The 9,794-nt window shown below is 42.1% G+C and overlaps 1 pseudogene; it reads left to right on the top strand.

Moving 5' to 3' along the window:
- The first annotated feature begins 2,992 nt into the window (after positions 1–2,992).
- LOC148518249 (uncharacterized) lies at positions 2,993–4,594 on the top strand (annotated as a pseudogene).
- The last annotated feature ends 5,200 nt before the right edge of the window (positions 4,595–9,794 follow it).

Raw genomic sequence — 9,794 nt, forward strand, 5'->3', positions numbered from 1 at the left:
GGGATGGCAGTGCTGCGGCACTGGCAGTGTCCTCAGTGCAGGGTACCGGCAGTGTCAGCAGAGCGGGGGTGCCAGCGGTGTCTTCAGTGCAAGTTTTCTGGCTGTGTCGGCAGTGCGGGGGTTGCTGACGGTGTCCTTAGTACAAGGAATGTCAGTGTGGGAGTGCTGGCAGTGTCCTCAGTGCAGGGTACCGGTGGTGTCGGCAGAGCGGGGGTGCCAGTGGTGTCCTCAGTGCAAGTTTGCTGACTATGTCGGCGGTGCAGGGATGTTCTCTAGGCAGGCTGCCGGTGGTGTCGGCAGCATGGGGGAGTCAGTAGTGTCACCAATGTGGGTGCCGACAGCTGGTGTGTCGGTAGCGGCGGTTGCCGGCAACAGGTGTGTCGGCAGCAAGGGGTGTCGGCCACGGGATCCAGCTCCATCTTCTTTTTTCCTTGCATTCAATGGGCTTAACGCTGATTGGTTGAGTGCCATGACAGACGGCTCTGTCAGCCAATCAGCGCTTTGCCCATTGAAGGCAAAGGGATTTTTAAAAATGGGCGCTCGAGGCAAAACCTCAAGATTTGACAGAGGATCGCCAGGTTTTGCCTCAATTATGGATCTGGGGCAGGAGGAGAGCTCCGAGGGGATCCCCGAAGTCTGGGTGGGTTGGGTTCTCATCTCTAGTCCACACACATCTCAAATTTGCACATCTTGCAACAAAAGTTAGTCCAGGTGCAAAGTTACTTGCTTTTTGTGCTTTGTTTTCAACTTATAAGCAGCCCCATTATGTTTTACTACACTAATCAATATAAAGCTTTCAAGATACCCTTCCAGAAATAAGGACAATAAGATTATCCCAGAAGTAGAGCGTAATTGACAGTGGTGAAAAACTTAATGTGATATTTATTCTGGTTAATGTGTATCTTTGTCCAGTGTTTCTCCCTGAAGCACAACATTGGTTTATGTATCTACAAACAATTATGACCTAATCATCTGGCTGTACAAATCGCTGCCCACAGAACTCACGTAGATGCAGCAATGTAAATAAAAAGACTATTGTAATGATTGGCTGGGATCTACTGAGGTTGATGGAAATAAGATGAAAACAAGAGTGGGATCAAAGAGGTATGAATTAGTGTTTAATCAAGAGCCAAAATATACAAATGTATGAAGAAAAACAAGACAAAAAAGAATTGCACACACTTATAATTACCATCTAAACCTGAGAGGCAAGTATTTATTAGAAATAATTTTAGAATACTATTGCCTTATGTGTAATGGGTTGGCTACAAGATGCCAGCACTGAGAATCCCAACACCGGCATCCTGACTGGGTTACAATCCCGACACAACCAAGTAAGTATACTAACCCTACCCCTAAATCTAACCCTCCCTCCCCGCAGCCTAAATCTAATCCTCCCCCTAACCCCAATACTTACTGTTGGGATGTCAGCATTCGGGATACTGGCGCCGGGATTCTGACTGGTGTCAGGATTCTGGTGACGGCATTCTGAGGGCCGGCATCCCGACAGCCGGGATCATAACTACATCCCTGTGTAATGGGTGATGAGATTATAGTTTATACTATAGTACTTGTTAGTTTGTCATGAATAACCATTGATTTTATATTTTTTAGTTTGAATAATAATTTAATTTCCACCTATATACAGGTCATTATTTTAGGTTTCGACTAATAAGGGGGTATACCCCAGCTATGTGGGTGTGGCTGTGCACACCATCACTAAGTACAATTGTAATACCCGGCTATGCGTAGTATTACGCTGATACTGTGGATTGCGCTGACATGTATATGCATTACACAGGCAGGCTACAACTCCCAGCAGTCTTTGCAACTGCTCAAGAGGTCAGGCGCACAATGTCACATGAGTGTGTCAGGTGGTAATGCAAGTAACAGTTGGAGGTGGCAGTTGATCAGGGCAGAGCTGAGGTAACCTCTAGGGAAGGAGGAGCTGCACTGCTGAAGTGCTGGCTGACAGAATGGCTGGGTGTGAGCACTGCAGTGTGATGGAGACCAGAATTGTGTGAGGTGGAGATTCTGGAGGTACAGACCAGGTGGAGCTGGGATCTAAGACTGGCCACCCCTTCTTGCCAGACAGGCGTCCAGCTGTGTCCCTGCTGCTGACGGCACATCAAGGCAGACCCAGGGAGGTGGCTGCATAACTGGGGGCAGACCCTGGTGAGACACTAATAAGAGTCCTGGCTTCCATAGACTGGCAGCCTGAAAGTGTTGCTGAGCTGAAAACAAGGAATCAGTGAGTACTGCTGAGATAGTGCTGAGCTCCAGCTGTACCTCAGGAGAGGGTTATATCTATACAGAGCAGCACAGACAGTGGCAGCCCTCACTTTCTGTGTACAATGAAATCTGCATTACCAGACTATCACAGAAGGACAATCCCTAAAGTCACCCATACTCACCAGAACATGATTACAAAGGAGTCCACATAACCCGGGTAGTAGATTTCCCATATACAGTGTGTGCACCAACGTTTAAAACTGGTCAGGGGACATTCTTAGAGAGTTATAAATATTTTGTGTGGGTACATTGCCTATATCTTATATGTTAACTATTAGTACAGCAAGATAATGTACAGTATGGTTGTCAACTTAGTAACTGGAAGTAGTAATTCCTGAGAATTGGTGATGTGATATAAATGTAAAGTATTGCATAAATATATTATATTGTGCTATATATTGTGATATATATTTTTAAGTGTTGTTGCTAACTGTGTGCTTAAGGAGACCAAGAGTTGTTGAAGAGTTCCAACTTAGTAAAGTGAACACTATTTTATTTATCGTGTCATTTATTGTGTTGTTGTTTGGGAACCACCTGCCTCTCTGCTGTGGCGTGGAAAACTAGAAGAAACAGGTACAACTAGAACGGTGAGAAATTACTCATCAATAGATGCTACTTTGGGGTATCACATTTTTGGCGTCTGCGAACAGGATCAACTACAGAGTCAAAAGCAGGTGGCTCCCTTCCATGTAAATACAAGATGTCACAGTCAGAGCAACAACCCTTCGCTGCATCAGTTGGTCAAGGAGATGGACCCAGTCAAGGAACTCCTTCCATAGCAACCATTTCACCTATAACCATGCCTTATTACTTCGGAGCTCCTTGGTTGCCGAGTTATTCAGGAGATTCTCACATACCCGAGACAGGAGACCTTCCAGAGTTCAAATGTAAAATGCGGTCATTGTTCCGCTTATATTGCTTGACGGAGCCTCAGAAAATAGAAGTACTTCTTGGACAATTGAGTGGCCTTGCTCTAAGAGAGGTAAATTCTTGGCCGAGTAGTGAGAGAAGCACGGTTGAGCAAATTCTAGATCGGCTAACCACTATCTTTGAAACAAAATCGATTTCGGAATTAAAAATGAATTTTTATGCCCGAAAACAGAGACATGGGGAATCGATATGAGATTTTGCCCTTGGGCTTCAGGAAGCCTTGAAAGCCATTCGTCAGACAGATGAAGATGAGGTCCGGCAAGCCGACAAGACTCTGATAGAACAATTTATTGAAGGCATCAGGGGAGAAACAATAAAAACCCAATTGCGACTTCTTCGGCTGCAAGCCCCACATGATTCATTTTTAGACTTTAAAGAAATGGCTATCCAGTTAATAGGCCCTAACAATGTCTTGGAACACCAATATCGAGAGTCTTTTCCAGTCACAGTAACTCAGGGAATCCAGCAGGGTTTCATAGATCTAATTGAGGTGTTAAGTAGCCACTTAGCGGATTTTACTAAAGAATTGCGAGCTTGGAAAAAAGAACAAAAAGAAAATTGGGAAAACTGGAGGAGCGAGCAAAGGGCTTTTGGAAGTAATTGGAGGAACTCACCAAGGATGAAAAGGCAGCCAAAAGATCAATTCAATCCACAGCGAAGACCATTTTATCATGGATGTCATAGAAACAGGCATATAGAACGACAGTGGCCTCAAGAGGATTTAAAATACAAAGACCTGAGGCTGAGGACCAGCCCTCAGGAAGAAGAGAGAATAGATCCACCTTTGGAAGAAGAACAACCCAAAACTGCAGGTAAAAAAACAGTATTGCAGAACCAGGTTAAAGTGGTCAGTGTGCCACATGCTAGCAATGTTCCACGAACGAGCACAAGGAAAATTTTGGGTAAAGTTGTGTGGTTCAGTGTACAACATGGGTATGGCTTCATAAACCGAGCAGACACTAAAGAAGATGTATTTGTACACTATACTGCAGTTAAGAAGAACAACCCCAGGAAGTACCTCCGCAGTGTGGGAGATGGAGAGATAGTTGAGTTTGATGTGGTGATTCGAGAGAAGGGTGTCAGAGCTGCTAATGTAACTGGTCCTGGTGGTGTTCCAGTCCAAGACAGCAAATATGCAGTAAATTGCAATCATTATTGGCGTTACCCACGTTTCAGAGGTCCTCCACATAACTATCAATACAATGATTATAAAGAGAGACCAGAAGAAGTTGAAAGTGTGGCAAAGGGAGAGGATGATAATCCACAATGGCCATACCAGAGGCATCACTACCCACTATGCTATCCAGGAAGACCATATACACACAAACAACAATATCCCGACGTTCCAGAGCAAAGTGAATTGTTGGGATGAACAGTTGGGCAAAATGTAGAGGAACATGGTAAAATGATGAAGCAGAGTCTACAGAGAATTGTCCAACCACAACCTCCTTCAGAGCCATTATGTCAGATTAAACCCAGGATGGATGACACCCATTATAGAATGGCCCACCATAATCAACCAGATATGTGTGCTGCTAATTGTAAAGAAGACACTGAAAGTGCTATCGACTCAGCCACAGTGGAGAGGTTGGGGTCCCCTGAACCAAAGTGCCTAGATTCTATTATACAGAAGAGTGAATCTATTATTATTGAGGAACCATATATTTCAAACAATGAGCCCTTAATGTCTGTACCATCCGAGTATAAATTCCCAGACCATGAATATACGGAAATATGTTCCAGTGAGATAGCATTCATTTTGCAGGGGTTTTTGGGAAAGTCGGGAAAGAGGAACAAAGGTACTAGGCTTATTCAGTATACACACTAGCCTGTAAACATTTGTCTTTAGAAGTTAATATTTTTACAAAAATAAGATGTAAATAGATTTACTTGTCAGAAAAAAAAATGTAAAAGACTGCTGCATGTTGGAATCTATATGTTACAGCGTGAGGACACGCATATTTTCAGCGGGGAAGTATGTAATACCCGGCTATGCGTAGTATTACGCTGATACTGTGGATTGCGCTGACATGTATATGCATTACACAGGCAGGCTACAACTCCCAGCAGTCTTTACAACTGCTCAAGAGGTCAGGCGCACAATGTCACATGAGTGTGTCAGGTGGTAATGCAAGTAACAGTTGGAGGTGGCAGTTGATCAGGGCAGAGCTGAGGTAACCTCTAGGGAAGGAGGAGCTGCACTGCTGAAGTGCTGGCTGACAGAATGGCTGGGTGTGAGCACTGCAGTGTGATGGAGACCAGAATTGTGTGAGGTGGAGATTCTGGAGGTACAGACCAGGTGGAGCTGGGACCTAAGACTGGCCACCCCTTCTTGCCAGACAGGCATCCAGCTGTGTCCCTGCTGCTGACGGCACATCAAGGTAGACCCAGGGAGGTGGCTGCATAACTGGGGGCAGACCCTGGTGAGACACTAATAAGAGTCCTGGCTTCCATAGACTGGCAGCCTGAAAGTGTTGCTGAGCTGAAAACAAGGAATCAGTGAGTACTGCTGAGATAGATAGTGCTGAGCTCCAGCTGTACCTCAGGAGAGGGTTATATATATACAGAGCAGCACAGACAGTGGCAGCCCTCACTTTCTGTGTACAATGAAATCTGCATTACCAGACTATCACAGGAAGACAATCCCTAAAGTCACCCATACTCACCAGAACATGATTACAAAGGAGTCCACATAACCCGGGTAGTAGATTTCCCATATACAGTATGTGCACCAACGTTTAAAACTGATCAGGGGACATTCTTAGAGAGTTATAAATATTTTGTGTGGGTACATTGCCTATATCTTATATGTTAACTATTAGTACAGCAAGATAATGTACAGTATGGTTGTCAACTTAGTAACTGGAAGTAGTAATTCCTGAGAATTGGTGATGTGATGTAAATGTAAAGTATTGCATAAATATATTATATTGTGCTATATATTTAAGTGTTGTTGCTAACTGTGTGCTTAAGGAGGCCAAGAGTTGTTGAAGAGTTCCAACTTAGTAAAGTGAACACTATTTTATTTATCGTGTCATTTATTGTGTTGTTGTTTGGGAACCACCTGCCTCTCTGCTGTGGCGTGGAAAACTAGAAGAAACAGGTACAACTAGAATGGTGAGAAATTACTCATCAATAGATGCTACTTTGGGGTATCACACAATAACCCAACATCGAGCAAAAATCTATGAAGTTGGTAATCGCAAGGTGCCGGAGAAATATACAAAATGCCAGCACCTTGCTGCCTCATTGCAGCCTCCCTACTAATTGAATACTCTCTATGTGGTCTTTAAGACATTTGGTCCCTTTAATTTTCTTGCCTGTCAGCCATCGATTGCCTGAAAACAGTATGTTTTTCTTATCATTTTCTATACATGCCCTACTGCACAGGGTGGCCAATTCTATGAACGTGCAAAATGGGACACCTCATTTTTTTTCTTTTTTTAAAATTGAGTTTATTTATAAAACTTTTTTCTCATCAAAAACTCAATACAAGAAACACAATCCCCCACCCCTATGAAAGCCCCCCAAAAAGAAATAAATAATAATAATAATAAAAAAAAAAAACACAATAAACAGCCATTTACATATATTCTCATTAATACTAATGCAGTCAAATCCGATATGTAATTAATACAGAACAAAATATCTGCACAGAAAAAATCTCAGCTATTCAATGTAGCAGAAAAGTCATAAACAAAAAAAACTTCTGGACATCCATAGAAAAATCCGGGAACACTGCCACCCGATTTCCATTATATTCCAAAGGACAACACCTCATTTTTTTTAGCACATCAAAATTTGTCTAAGATTGGAAAAAATACTTGTTTTTAAAAATAAGTGAAAAAAAAGTGAATATATATACTGTACATATAAAATAAATATATATATCTATATCTCAGAACAGACTTCTTCATACATAGGCTACATGGTGTGGCCTCCCGTATTATTGTTATACATAGGCTACAAGGTGTGGCCTCCCGTATTATTGTTATACATAGGCTACAAGGTGTGGTTTCCCGTATTATTGTTATACATAGACTACATGGTGTGGCCTCTCATATTATTGTTATACATAGGCTACAAGGTGTGGCCTCCCCTATTATTGTTATACATAGGCTACAAGGTGTGGCCTCCCGTATTATTATTGTACATAGGCTACAAGGTGTGGCCTCCCGTATTATTGTTATACATAGGCTACAAGATGTGGCCTCCCGTATTATTGTTATACATAGGCTACAAGGTGTGGCCTCCCATATTATTGTTATACATAGGCTACATGGTGTGGCCTCCTGTATTATTGTTATACATAGGCTACAAGGTGTGGCCTCCCGTATTATTGTTATACATAGACTACATGGTGTGGCTTCCCGTATTATTGTTATACATAGACTACATGGTGTGGCTTCCCGTATTATTGTTATACATAGACTACATGGTGTGGCCTCCCGTATTATTGTTATACATAGGCTACAAGGTGTGGCCTCCCGTATTATTGTTATACATAGACTACATGGTGTGGCCTCCCGTCTTATTGTTATACATAGGCTACAAGGTGTAGCCTCCAGTATTATTGTTATACATAGGCTGCTTCTTTTGCACATTAGAAATAACACCATTAACACACTATTGAGGTATTAAAATGTAATGTTTTCCCCTACATTCTGTAAATATTAGGGCATGGATTTCAATAACAGTCTTAAACAAGTACCATAGTTGTTAGATAGTGACTTCATAATCAAACATATGTTTAAAAGAATTGGTCTATTAGGTGACTTTAGATTTTTGTTTTTGTTCTATATTCCCGAGGTTGGGAAACCTCCTAGATGTTTTGGGAGAGTAGGTAAGTATGTTTCCAGTTACCTTTGTTGTCCTTGTATCTTAATTTACCCCTCACTTACCCCAGTCTTCTCTATCTACATCACCTGGCTGCACTATGCTTATGCTTCCCAGCCATGTTAAGCATGAGGTTCCTACAAAACTGCTTTGTCCATTTAAGCTACTTCAGTTTCGGGGTCCTTACCAGCAGTGGCTCCTACCCTCTTGCATGGGGGGGGCTGATGCTGCTGATCTGGCTTGCCGGGCACCGGCACCTGCGCAATGGATCAGGCAGGTGCCAGGACTGGCACATGCACAGAAGTGGCGGTGACACCGTGCATGCGCATAACATCGACTTCTAGGGAATGCATTGACTGCAGCCCCTAGAACCTGTGTAGTACTGCTCCAAAGGCAGAGCAGCGGCTTCCACTGGAAATCACTCTCTGCTAATCGCCAGCTGGACTGTCAGTCTAATGGGGAGAAAACACCTTCTCTGTGTGACTGGCGGGTAGCACTTCCAATGGGAAGCCACTTCCAGCAACCGGTGTCTAGCCAATGCAGTAATGGACTGCAACTGGCTCACTGAAGTGGCAGATTATACTGCTAAGTAAAATCTGCCAATGGTCCTTAGACTTAGTGTTGACCAATACACAGTGCAATAAATGTAAAATCAAACATTATGGGGCTGATTCTGAGTTGAGAGCAAAGCAAAAAAGAGTAAGTAACATTTCACTTAGATAAAACCATGGTGCACTGCAGGTAGGGCAGATTTAAGGTGCTCAGAGATTTAGAATAGGGGGGGTGTCCAGTATTTCAGGGCTACATGCCGGTAGCCGGTAGTTACTCTGCATGTAAACATAATGTATTTGACCCCTTGCATTGCAACATGGTTTGTTATCAACTCAGAATCATCCCCTATATACAGAGCCCATTTTTTTTAATGATATTAATTCAAATAATTACATATTCATAAATGTATAGTAATTTGCAGTATAGTAAATTAATAATACAGATTTAATGGCAAATACGTGTTTTTTATTAACCAAAATATAACTTAAGAATTTAAATACAGTACATTCATTAATGCAAAACATTCAAATTCACTGATTTCATCACAGACAGTCATCGGATTGTTACTTTTCTCGTGATGATGTCATACAGTATTACAGAAGAGACAGCGGTCTGCGAATCAGTGTGTTAATTTACTGGGAATGACAGTAATACACATGATTACCCTGTGGCTCTTAATTTGGTTCGGTCAGGAGTCAGGACAGATTATGGAGATAGATAATGGTTCAGTTGACAAAATCATTATATCAAGGACACGGGGATTAAAGTAACAATAAGTAAATATAATATTAATAATAATTATAATCACTACAAATAATGTAAACAGATTGAACTTCAGATTTTAGTTTAAATTACTCAACCTCACCTTTTAAGCCCTTACCAACTCCTCTCCTTCATACTGTACATATAGCACTTCACCATGAAGTACTCTCCCTCTCACCATCTAACCTGTGCCTCCTCTTACTCCCCTCTCCAAGGCTTCACCTTTGATGCTCCACCACAGTAATCTGTAGAACAGAACATAATGATGATGGGGTATATTTACTAAAGTGCGGATTTTTAGAAGTGGAGTTGTTGCCCATAGCAACCAATCAGATTCTAAAAACCTGCACTTCTAAAAACTCGCACTTTAGTTAATATACCCCTAATAGTATATAGAAACATTATTTTTGACCGGAGCTAAT

The sequence above is a fragment of the Taudactylus pleione genome, unplaced genomic scaffold (assembly GCF_031769625.1).
Source record: "Taudactylus pleione unplaced genomic scaffold, aTauple2 ptg000201l, whole genome shotgun sequence".
NCBI lineage: Eukaryota > Metazoa > Chordata > Amphibia > Anura > Myobatrachidae > Taudactylus > Taudactylus pleione.